The sequence below is a fragment of the Myotis davidii genome, unplaced genomic scaffold (genome assembly GCF_000327345.1).
Source record: "Myotis davidii unplaced genomic scaffold, ASM32734v1 scaffold425, whole genome shotgun sequence".
NCBI classification, from domain to species: Eukaryota; Metazoa; Chordata; class Mammalia; order Chiroptera; family Vespertilionidae; genus Myotis; species Myotis davidii.
The window spans coordinates 742,552-755,599 of record NW_006296413.1 but is presented as its reverse complement, the minus strand read 5'-3'; the positions used below and the strand labels follow the sequence as shown (position 1 = coordinate 755,599).

The following is a 13,048-nucleotide window of genomic DNA, read 5'->3' as shown; positions in this document are numbered from 1 at the left end:
TATGGCCATCTTTTTTTAAAAAAAAGAGACATTATCAGTTTGTTTTTATATCTTTTTTTATTTCAGAGCGGAAGGGAGAGGGAGAGAGAAATAGAAACATCAATGATGAGAATCATTGATCAGCTGCCTCCTGCACGCCCCCTACTGGGGATCAAGCCCCAACCCTGGCATGTGCCCTTGACCAGCATTGAACCTGGGAACCTTCAGTCCGCGGGCTGATGCTAGTCTACCCACTGAGCCAAACCAGCTAGGGCAAACTTTTTTTTTTTTTAAAGCCTGCGCCCTGCTCAGAAGTGGAAGGAAGGTCAATGAACATTGTGTCCACCTGGAGTCAAGGATCCCTAACACGCTTCCCCTCTGCTTTCTCTCACCAGACGGGCAGCAGGACAGGTAGAGTTCTCTCTTCTGAACCATCTGAAAGTGAGTTGCAGACACGAGGACGCTTCGTCCCTGCGTCCTCAGCTGCACCCCTGGGATAGGACTGTTTGCTCCATCACAAGACCATTGTCACTCGGAAGTCCAGCAGGAGCGCCGGTGCTGCCGGCCTGCGTTCAGGTTCCCATGATTCCAGGAACGCCTTCTACCGTTGGGCCCTATTTGTTTTTAAAGTCCCATCAGGCTTGCAGAGTTGCGTTTGGTTACGTCGGCTTGTCTCCAAGAACAGTTCAGGGCCGGTGAGTCACTGGGTGGCGGGCGAGGGGCAGGGAGGGGTCTCGGTGACGGGCAGGCTCTGGCCTGGGCAGCCAGCGGTGCATCCCCGAGCAGGGGGTCCCAGAGTGGGAACAGAGCTCATGGGAGGAGTTATCTGGCAGGCAGGTGGGGAAGCAGGTGTGAGCTTCAGGAGACAGGTCGTGATGGGATACAGGTGGGGGGCTGTGAGTGTCCTGGGGCGGCCATAACAAAGGACTGCAAGCTGGGAGCCTTAACACAACAGAAGTTATGCTCTCAGAGTCCTGGAGACGGAAGTCCTAAGTCAGGGTGACCCAGGGCTGTGCTCTCTCAAAGGTTCAGGAGAGAATCCTTCCTGCCTCTTCTAGCTGCTGGCGGTTTTTGGTTTTCGGCAACCGGTCGTGTTCTTAGCTGCGGCTGTGTCTCTGCGATCTCTGCCCGTCGTGGCTCCCCCCGCCCCCAGCGCCCGCCCCCCACTGTGTCCTCCCACGGTCTCTTATAAGGACACGGGTCATTGAGTTTAGGGCCTGCCCTCCTCCGGGGTGGCCTCACCTTAAGTTACCTTGTCACATCTGCAAAGACCTGCTTCCAAATAAGCTCGCATTCTGAGGTTCCAGGTGGACATGGATTTGGGGGACCCGGTTCAATGCAGTCCAGGGCCGTCAGCTTCTAGACAGTCATGGGGACCTCAGGAAAGGAAGAGCCTGTGCAGGAAGTACAGACAGAGGAGAGGAGGGTGCGGGACGGGCCCTCGGGAGTCACGGTGGGGTGAGGAGTCCTAAAAAGGAACTGGGGGTTGGTCACCGCTGGGAGCACAGAGGGCATGGGGTCAATGGGGTCAAGTGCTGTGACAGCAACTAAACGGGGAGCTGAGCTGGCCTCTGGCTGCGGGAAGGGGCGGATTCGGGGCTGTTTGGGGGAAGCCCAGACTGCCAGGATTTGGTTTATAAACCGCACACCGGCCAGGGCCTAAGTGGTCCTTTTCAGATGTTAGCTTTGCTGGTGCTGTCACTTCTCTTCATAGGACCAGAAGCCACTCAGGGTTCGGGACACACCCCTGATTTTGTTACCGTGACACTGCCAGCCCCCAGGACAGCGCCCACATGTCACAGACACTCAGTGCGCATGTGAAGTGAACGGTGATCGGGGCCTGGCCTCCTGGCCCGGGTGGGGTGTTTGATCTGTCCCAGGTCTCCGGCGTTGGAAGAGGGGCACCTGTTCACCTCACTGCTGATCCCCTTCACTCTGCATCCCCACAGCGAGGCCGCACATATAAGACGCCGGCGGTCTGGCCGTGGAGACGCGGCGCCTCGCAGAGCACATGGCATTGGACTGACCGCTGCCCCTTGTCATCCAATGTGCTGGAATGTCATTGGCTGCTTTCAGGGGGACTGTGGAAACCGTCTTGGCCAGGCCTGTGGACCTGCTCTGGGGGCTCCTTGGGCCTGGGAGAGGACAGGACAGGACAGGGGCCTGAGCACCCGGGGTCAGAAGGGCAGGTGCAGGTCCAGACCGAGGGTGACTGCGCTGGCTCTGTGTCCTCCGGCATTGAGCCCCCTGCCTCCAGGCTTTGGCCCTGTCCTCAGCCGGCTTCTCTTCCCCTCTCCACCTCCTGTCCGACGGGCTTTGTTCCGGGAAAACCCTGACGCTCTCTGGCTCACCGGCCAGCGGTGAGGTGTCTGGTTCGTTTTGTTTTGTTTTTTCAGTGTTTATTAGAGCCCTCTGTAATCTTTCTCACCAGCACTGAAGCTTGTTATCCCCAGGCAGGTTGCTGCATGGCCCCTGGTGGGAGCCGCAGCGTTCTGCCCTCTCCCACACTGCCCTGGGGCTGACTGGCACCCCTGGGTGGGAGGAGCCTGCTGTGGGCCGTGGGAAAAGGGGGCCCCTCCACTTCCTCAGGGTGCAGAGTTTTCCTTCCCTCCGGTAGAGCCAATCTGAGCTTCCCCCCAGATCTCTGGGAAGAGGGAGCGCAGGGCGGTCAAGTTTTCTTGTCCTGCCTCATCTCTCCACCTGGACCTTCTTCCCTCACTCTCCTCACTCGACAAAATCTCATTCCCTCTGTCCTTCCTTCAGTGTTGCTTCTTCCAGGAAGCCTGCCCTGCTCTCCCTGGGCCTGAGGTGGCGGCGCCTGCCCACCCTGTTACCGGCACCTGGCCTGGCAGAACATGGTGGGCTTGAAGGAGTTGAAACTGGAGTCTGGCAATCTGCCTCCTTCCCTCCCAGGGCCAACCTTATTGCCTTCCTGCCTGAGGCTCCTGGCTTCTCCCTTCCCCATGGGAACAAGGCCAGTGAGGAGTGGAGCTCAGAGCTCTGTGCAGGGAGAGGAGGAGCGGGAAGCGTGGTCAGGTGACCTCCCGGAAGAGGTGACTTTATGGCGTGAGAACTCAGTGACTGAGAGACGTCAGCAGGTGATGAGCCAGGCCAGAGTGATCTGGGCAGGAGGGGCAGCTAGTGCAACGGCCCTGGGGCAGGAACCAGCTTGGCAGGTTTGAGGCCACAAGGAAGGCCAGTAGGCGTGGAGCTGAGTGAGCTGTGGATTTTGTTCCAAGTGTGTCGGATGCCAGGGAAGAATGTGAGCTGTGGGCGGGCTTTCCCAGCGGCAGGGCCTCTCCTGTGCTGAGGTGGGGGGACAGGTCCCATGGCCGCCCGGCCCCAGCCGCCTCCGCCATCCTGCAGATGCTGGCCGGGACTTGGAACCGTACCCAGGAAGCACAGTGAGGAAGAAGGGTCCTGTGGGCGGGCCGCAGCACACCCTCACCTTCCGTGTCCAGAGTCGTCATCGTGGTGAGAAAGAGCCTCTCAGCCACCAGCAGGGATGCAGGCAGGAGTGCAGCGAGCATTCTGGGCTTTGGGCAAAAGCAGTGTGGCCGGCCCTCCGGATTCAGGCATTCGCCAGAAGGTGTAAGAGAAATTGTAAACAGGTTAAGTTAAAAGACAAAAAAAGCCAGTCTTTTCCTCTCTCGTTGAAAGGATCTGAGTGGCCACAGAGACCAGCTACGGGTCTAGATGCCATCTCCCTGCTGGGGTCCCACCCTGAAGACCGACAAGGCACGCCCACCTCAGCCAGGCACTGCCAACGGTCCCCTTCTATAAGGTGGCACTGTGCCCTACCCCTCACTGTGTGACCAGTGAGGCTCAGAGACCCACCCGAGCCACGGGCCAGAGCATGCAGAACATGACCCCCAAGTCCCGTGCCCTTGGAAAACCTTTTACTATGAAATAGTTCATTCATACAAAAGAACAGAAGTGAAAATAGTAATAAGATAACATGGACACCCCGTACAACTGCCTGCCTAAGAAATACAACACGCCAAGACCAATCACCCCTCCTGTTGCTCCTGATCCACCACCCCCAACACCGCCCCACAGGGACCCCAAGTCTCACCTTCATCTTCCTCTCCTTGCGTGCCTCCCGCTTCATGCCAGCTGCGCTGTGGTCTTAGCAAGTACTAATGTGGGGGGGTGTTTCATGTATAAATACATAAAGATGCATAGATTAGAGAGGAGTAGTTTCCTGTCCAGACACCCTGGATCCTTACAGGGGTGGGGAACGTCCAGCCTGCGGGCCATATAAGGCCTGAGAATCATTTGGTCTGGCCCTGCCAAGGCATGAGGGGTGAATTAATTGTTTGGCCAAATATAGCAGGCTGAATTTTAAGTTGATGATTTTGTATGGCCCTCGAATGATGTTACAGATATCTAAATGGCCCTGGGTAGAATAAAGGTTTCTCTCCCTTGGTTTAAAACAACAGAAATAGATTCTCTCGCAGTCCTGGAGGCCAGACGTCCGAAATTAAGGCATGGGCAAGCTGCCTCTCTCCAGCTTCTGTCTTCACATGGCTTCCTGTGTGTGTGCATCCTCTCCTCTTTTTATAGGGACACAAACTAAGGCCCCCTAAACCCAGGAGCTCTCATCTTGACACCCTTAATTTGATCCCGTCTGTAAAGACCCTAAATACGATTCATTTGCAGGTTCTGGGGGTCAGGACACAGACATGTCTTTTGGGGACCACTTCTACCCACTGCAGAGAGGACAGTGCTCAAAAGTTACCACATGGGCAGATGCTGCTGCCCCGAAGCTGCCCATGACCAGCCATGGTGAACCCCACCATGTTCTTCAACATCGCCGTCGACGGCGAGCACTTGGGCCGCGTCTCCTTCGAGCTGTTTGCAGACAGAATTCCAAAGCCGGCAGGAAACTTCTGTGCTCTGAGCACTGGGGAGAAGGGATTTGGTTATAAAGGTTCCTGCTTTCGCAGAATTATTCCAGGATTTATGTGCCATGGTGGTGACTTCACACGCCATCATGGCACAGGCGGCGAGTCCATCTATGGGGAGACATTTGAGGACGAGAACTTCATCCTGAAACATACAGGTCCTGGCGTCTGTCCATGGCAAACACTGGACCTAACGCAAACAGTTCCCAGTCTCTCATCTGCGCTGCCAAGCCTGAGTGGGTGGGTGGCAAGCATGTGGTCTTCGCCAGGTGACAGAAGGCCTGGATATAGTGACAGCCATGGAGCCCTCTGGGTCCAGGAATGGCAAGACCAGCAAGAAGATCACCATTGCTGACTGTGGGCAACTCTAAGAAATTTGACTTGTGTTTTATCTTCACCACCAGACCGTTCCTTCTGTAGCTCAGGAGAGCACCCATTCACCCCGATTTGCTTGGAATGTTCTATAATCTTTGTGCTCTTGCCAGTTTATTGGGTTCCATAATTTCCCTACCCCTTCCCAGTCTAGCTGGATTACAGAGTTAAGTTTATGATTATGAAATAAAAACTAAACAGTTGTCTGTCAAGGAAAAAAAAAAGTTACCACATGATCAGGATGCTCGATCTATAAGTTTAGGGCCCCCTGGATCGCCCGCCCTCGTGAGTGACACAGTCACTATCCAGACCAGGAAGTTCATGACCAACCTCAGGAGAAGCAAATCCTTCTCCCTGGGAAGGGAACAGTACCTAAGACAGAAATTCGGGAAAAACTAGCTAAATGTACAAGACCAAGCAGACGTCAACTTTGTGTCTGGATTCAGGACCCATTTTGGTGGTGGCCAGGCTTTGGCGTGGTTTATGAATCCTGGGATTACACAGAGATATGAACCCCAACACAGACTCACAAGATATGGCCATGTGAGAGGACGATGACCTCAAGAACACAGAGGATGGAACGCAGGAGTCAGGCCTGCGGAGGCCGGTGTCAGGGCAGCAGACGGGAGAGGGGGAGCGAACTGTGCAGTGACTTCATCCTACCTACGGTGATCGGCAGTTTCCACCACAGCATTAATAAACCAGGAGCTTAAAAGTTTAGGCCCCTACAGGACAGGGATGTTTCTGTCATTGCCTCTCCCCGCTGCTCAGTGTGATGGAGGAGAAGGGGCCTCGTGTGGCTGCCAGAAGCTTCCTCGGGAGCCTGCACAGGTGCGTTAGCATGTGGCCACGCACCTGCCATCCAGACCCGCTGTGGGCCGCCGCCCCGCCCCTCCCGCCAGATCACCCTCGTCCAATGCATACTGTTGGCTGCTGTCAGGTTCTCCTCGCCCACCCTTTCCTCCGGGGCACGCCTCACCTTGTGATTAAAGAATGACAAGTAATTACTTGTTTAAGGCTTATCTCCTCCCAGGATCCTGCCTGTCCTGTTTCTTCTTTCCTGTCGGCCTCCAGAGATCACTGTGGGCTGAAAGAATGAGGTCCCGCCAGGAAGGTCTGGACCCTCTTGGGCTGGTCCAGAGCCTGCGGGGTGGGCTGGGTGGCAGGGAGGTGCCCAGCTGGGCTAGGAGGAGGGAATCGCTCCAAGGGGACTGGCTGGGTGGGGCCTTTCCTGTGGCAGCTAAGAGCATCGTGCAAACACTGTCGCTGTCCCTGGCTTGCCACCTTGACTGGGCCGCCAGGAGGCTCTGTGGTGATGACTGAGCACCTGCTCCGTGAGGGAGATCAAGACAGTGAGCCAGGGACAGACTGCTCCCTGCCCCTCCGCCACACCTGCTGGGACCTGCTCCGTGTGCAGACCTGGGGACGGGCTGGTCCACGGTGCAGGGGACCCACACTCCAACTTCCCACGGTGGAAACTCCCGGGATTCGCACAAAGAGATCGGGCACGTTCTCCTCCTGCCTGATGTAAAAAGGCCAAACTCTGAAGCGCTGGGGACTAAGTGGACAGGCCCCTCCGTGAGCTGCGAGGCTCCGCACGTGGCTCCCAGCCTGTGCCACCCAGAGCCGGGACGCGGAGCCTACCTGGCTCCACTTTGGGATCAGTTCTGCCACAACCAGGGGTTTCTTCTGTGTCTGGTCAGAGCCCCTCTGGCTCGGTGTTGGCTGATTGCTTGATGTGACCTTACGGGGGCTCAAACTCCTCGAGGGCCAGTAAATGTCTGGCTTAAGCCACCATCTGTGGGACTTCGTTACAGCTGTCCAAGCAGGTTAATACTCCAAGCCACTCCCCTGGCCCTGCCTCAGCCTCTTGGCTTCATCGGGGCCATCAAGGCTGCTGCCACCTGCCTGGCTCCAGGGAAGCGTCACTCACAGCTCATTATTTCCCAGATTTTAAACGCCCACCCCCACCCCTGCTGCCCATGAAACAGGCCTCGTTTCTCCTCTTTCCTTCTGAGTCACAGCCAGCTGGTTCTGAGAAGGCTGGGCTGCAGGGAACAGGGACAATGTTCTCATCAGTCCCGGCCAAGCTGTGAGCCGTCATTCGTCCTCCAGGGCCAGGAGAAAGTGTGGCAAGAGTGGGTGCCAGGCAGTGGGCAGCGGGAAGCCCAGGGGCTATGAGGAGGGCGGGTGGGGCCCTGGCCCGTTTGTCTCAGTGGATAGAGCGCCGGCCTGAAGACCGAAGGCTCCTGGGATTGATTCTGGTCAAGGGGACTTACCTCGGTTGCAGGCTCCTCCCCAGCCCGGGCTCTGGTAGGGGCTTGTGCAGGAGGTAACCAATCGATGTGTTTCTCTCACATCAATATTTCTCTCTGCTTTCCCTCTCTCTTCCACTCTCTCTAAAAATAATCAATGGAAAAATAACCTCTGGGGAGGATTAAAAAAAAAAAAAAAGGAGGGTGGATGAGGCAGTGGGCAGCGCCATGGGGGATGGCAGCTCAGGCTGCCGAGGCTCCGTTTGTGGGAGGTACGGACGCCTCCTATGCAAGGACATTTTTTTTCATATTTAATCCCGCCCCACTATTGTGTCCTAAACTCCTCACGAGTGCCCCGTCCTAAGCATCGGCGTGAAAGTCTATAAAGCACAAGAAAGCCACCAGTTCCCAGTTCCTCACTGAACACAATGGATACACACAATGAGAGGAAGACAGGATAAGGGCATCTGCTGCCAGCCACACACAAAGAAGGTTGTCACCAATGCACAGCCCAACCGATGCAGGGGGGTTGGCGGGGGGGAGGAAGAAACGACTCTAGGTAGCCTGCAGGCATGGCGGTGGGAAATAGAACTTGAAAATGGAGATTTGAGAATTGACTCCCAGCTCGAGTGTTTTCAGATTCGTTTTTAAAACAAGTCTCTCGGGCCCTGGCCAGGAAGCCCAGTTGGTTAGAGCATCGTCCTGATACACCAAGATTGCAGGTGCGATCCTTGGTCAGGGCACATATATGAATCAACCAATGAATGCATGAATGGATGGAACAACAAATCAATGTGTGCGTGTTGCTCTCTCTCCCTTCTCGCTCTAAAAATTATCAATTAAAAAAATGTTTCAAAAATAAATAAAACCGTTCTCTTGGTGAGGTAAAAAGTATTCTGTGAGCCCTGCCAGACCAGCTTAGTCGAGTCCATCATCACACCTTGGACATGGAAATGTGGCAGGAAGTTAACCCTGAGGGGAGACCAGTGGTGTGTCTGCACCACGGCAGCCAGGGACACTGAGGGTGGCAGCAATGGGCTGCACTGTCCCCCAAGGTCATATGTTGGAGTCCTGACCTCTAGGACCTCAGAATGTGACTGTATCTGGAGATGGAGTCTTTAAAGAGGTGATTAAAGTAGAATGAGGTCCCTGGGGTGGTCCTACTCCAATGTGACTGGTATCCTTATTAAAAGAGGAGATCAGGGCACAGATACACACAGAGGACAACCATGTGGGGACACAGGGCAGAGACGGCTGTCTACACCTGGATCTCTGACCCCCAGCCTCCAGGACGGGGATAGTAAATGTCTGGTTTAAGCCGCCATCTGTGGGACTTAGTTACAGTGGCCCGAGCAGATCAAACAAAAAGTTTTCCAACTTTTCCCTTTTTTATTTAAAACGTAGAATGATAAAACTTTAATTCCAACTAACTTGGTCTTAGCAGTGAGGATGGACAACCAGCCACTCCCAGGCAAAAAGCCAAGTGCTGGTAAGAAACCTCAGCTCCAGTGGCTGCATCGCTTCACCGACCCTGAGTGCAGCCGCCTGCCTCCCTCTGCGTCTCCCCAGCAGCTCCCTTCCTTTCCCAGATGGCAGGAGGGGCAGCAGGCAGGAGGAGCTCACGGCCACTGTAACCCCAACTCTGCTTCTCCCTGTGGGGGGCCAGTTGATGGAGCCCATATAAAGGAGCCGTTCCCGGCCTCAGAACACACTATTTCCAAACCAGATGGAAATCTTTGCTTATCCGTCCGTCCGCTTCTCTGCCTAGACAACCTGCTCTCACATCTCGAATTATGGAGGTATTTTGGGCACCTGGCCCGGTGCCTGGCTTAAAGTGGCTCAACATGACAATGTCTGCTGAATAGATGAATGAAATGGATAAAAATGTTCATCATATACATGCTGGAAAATTCCAACATCTAACAGTTGTCATATCCTCTGTGAACGTTAAAGTGATTTTAAGGACGTGTCAGGAAGAAAGAAATAGACCTTCCTGGTGGTACTGCCATGGCCTGGGTGCCAAGATTGATCCACTGAAGGTACTCGAACAAAACACCCATTGACGGTCCCACTTAGCAAGCCCGGTGTGGGGGCGGGTGCTGGCTGGCACCGCTGCACAGCATGACCTTCCTCGGTAAGTCAGCAGCCACGGGATCCAAGTTCCTCACAGATATTAATCTTTAAAACTTGGGAACGAGAAATCAGAATACCCCACACCCTAATTATTCGGTGTTCCTGAGAACACTGTATTTGCATGCTTTCAAATATTAAAAATTACCCTATCTGATCCTCTCAATCTTGTGTTTCATGGCAAGTATTCCAGAGCTAAAAACACTTCTTTTTGTGTTGATCAGATTTTTAGGAACATGTCAATAGGAGTTGGAAGTGATGTCTTAGCTCTCTCTCTCCAAAAAACTGTAGATACTAGGAATACACCAAAAAGGCTGCAGGTTCAATTTCCAGCCAGGGCACATATAAGAAGCAGTGAATGCATAAATAAGTAGAACAACAAATTGATGTCTCTCTCTCTCTCTCTCTCTCTCTCCCAAAAAAAAAAAATCAATTAAAAATATATTTTAAAAAACTGTAGTCCTCCGTGAACATTCATACCCCAGAGAGCCCTGCTGCCACCGATCCTGGAAAGGGAATGAGGGTCTGAGTCTAAGCGGATGGTCTGCGGACTGGCCGGCAGCGGGAAGCTGGAGGAGTTGAAGTAGGAGATCCTGGCACAAACATCCGGCTACTAGACCTGGCCCGGACAGCAGAGCTGCATTGCATGGGCGTGCTCAGCGGACACACGGAAATGGTTGCATTCTTGGGTGCCAGTGCGTGATGAGCGTGATGCCGGTCGGTCTCCGCTTCATATTGCTGCTTCCACTGGCTGGGAAAATGAGACTGTAAAAGCCCTTCTGGGAAGAGGTGCTCAAGTGAATGCTGCCCATCAAAATGGCTGTACTCCCCCACACTATGCAGCTGTTGCCCGAAGGCGGGGCTGATCCAGATGCTAAGGACCACGTGAGGCTATAGCAATGCACCGGGCGGCAGCCAGGGTAACCTGAAGATGATTCATATCCTTCCACGGAGCATCCACAGCATCCAAGGTACCACTCCTCGATACTTAGTCCGTGATGAGGAGAGAGTGGGGGAGGCATACCTGCCAGGGTCCCAGGGAGCAAGTATTTACATTGAGAATAAAGACGATAAGACACCCCTTGCAAGGGCACAGGAACGGTGGGAGTGAAGCAGCTTGGATTTTTTAATTTAATTTTTTTGTTAGTCCTCACCTGAGGATATCTTTTCCATTGATTTTTACAGAGCATGGAAATGAGGAATGGAGAGGGGAGAAACATTGATGTGAGAGAGACACATCCTCTGGCACGTGCCCTGACCAGGGCCGGGGATCTTACCTGCCGCCCAGGTAGGTGCCCTTGACCGAGAATCGGACCTGAGACCCTATGGGGCACGGGCCGACACCCTAAGCACCAAGCTTAGGGCAAGCAGCTTGGATTTATTCTCACTGTGAATGTTTCCTGGTTGTCCCCCGCGTCCTGGAAACAAAGTGCTTCAGCACAGACATCATCTCTGAAGGAGGAAGTGTTTTTCACCTCCAAAGTTTGTAAACATTTTGAATATTCTTCCTGCTAAGATATTTGTTCTCACCTTACAATTGGTGACTGCTGAGGTGGTTCTGCTAGTGTTGTGTAGTCTATACAGAATTTCAGCTAATTTGAGTAAGCTAATTATTCGTAAGCTAAGTTTCTGTGGCTACTGTGAGACTTGGGCATTCTTCCAGGCCCCCTTCGACCCCCTCTGATGTGGAACAACCCCAGTAGCCTCAGGCCAACTGTTCTGCCAGATGTTTTTAGGTGGATTCTAGAATGTTCCTTCTGTAGAGTCCAAACATATCCTAATTTTCCAAGCTCAGAGGCCTATACCAAAAACTGCCACTTTTTCAAATGCACTTAATTTATTTTTGTAATAGGAATATTTAATATACTTCAGAGAACAAATTTTCTGTCGGCGGGGCTGCTGTTCCAAGCTTGGTGTTCATAAGCACTAAAATAATTAAACATGATAGCCTGTGCACCCATGTCTTCTTTTAACGAGGGCCTTCCCTCCATAAAATGTGTTGTTTTGAAAAGGAAGTTTTAAAGTACCTATATTCAGTCATCCTGTAGGAAGAGGAATGTAACGCTTGTTAACATGCTGTGTTACAAAAATGTGCTTTGACTTGTATTTCAGAAACTTAAAAAAAGTAAAATGTTGAGAGACTCTAAAACAAACAAAAAAACCAAAAAACTTACTGGAAATGCCAGCAAGTGTGATGGAGTGGGAATCCAATCACGGAACACGTGCGGCTGGCTGTTGGCCATGCGGAGCTACACACAGTCGCCAATGTGAGTCCTTTGCTTATTCTTGGGAATACCCCTCCCGGGGCTCGTATGAAGTAACCTGTGTGCATAAGCTCATAGATGGTTCTTTTATTTGCAAGGACAACTCACCATTGGCAGAGGCGGGGCCAAGAGCAGCCACAGCCACAGCCACAGCCACAGCCACAGCAAGACTGGTCCCACATGCTTTGGTCACAGTTCCCAAAATTGACCCTTATCCTGCAGGTCCACATGACGGCATTTCCTGCCCTTGCTTTTGACTTGATCAGTGGATCCCTTCCAACCAGTAACCTCTTCACGTCGGTTGGTAAGTTTACTTCTCCAGAGAATGATAATAGCTACATGCCAAATAAAAATCACTTAAAATTTTAAGGATAATTCCACGTCGTTACGGCGGGGCCAAGAGCAGCCACAGCCACAGCCACAGCCACAGCCACAGCCCAGCCACAGCTAGACTGGTCCCACATGCTTCGGTCGCAGTTCCCAAAATTGACCCTTATCCTGCAGCTCCACATGACGGCATTTCCTGCCCTTGCTTTTGACTTGATCAGTGGATCCCTTCCAACCAGTAACCTCTTCACGTCGGTTGGTAAGTTTACTTCTCCAGAGAATGATAATAGCTACATGCCAAATAAAAATCACTTAAAATTTTAAGGATAATTCCACGTCGTTACAAAGCAGTCACAGGGATAGAAAGCACAGCACAGGGAATATCGTCAATGGTATTGTAATAACTAGTGATGGTGCCATGTGAGTACTAGGCTTATTGGGGATCACCTCATAAATTATATAAAAGTCTTGTGCTCGCTTCGGCAGCACATATACTAAAAGTCTAACCATTATGCTTATCTTTCGTTATTACGGAATTATAATACTTTCCCCTTTTTCTCCATTTCTTGACTGCTTTTCTGTGCTCTTTGGGAATGGGAAAAACAAAACTTTCCTGGGAGATGGGGGTGGGGAGGGAGGAATTCCTGCCTGGCAATGGGATGGACAGTATCTCTCCCTGTGGCCTCAGACGACTGTCTTAGCTCCCAGCCACACATGCTCACGGTATGGTCGCAAATAGGAAAAAACCTCAGAAGACCTGGGAGGCCCCTTGGGTGGCAGTGGTGAGAACAGGCCCCGACCTCTCTCAGCCTGT

At 52.7% G+C, this 13,048-nt stretch overlaps 1 pseudogene; it reads left to right on the top strand.

Annotated features, from left to right (window-relative positions):
- The window catches only part of LOC102759503, a 7,954-nt pseudogene extending 2,484 nt beyond the window's left edge, over positions 1-5,470 (top strand).
- The last annotated feature ends 7,578 nt before the right edge of the window (positions 5,471-13,048 follow it).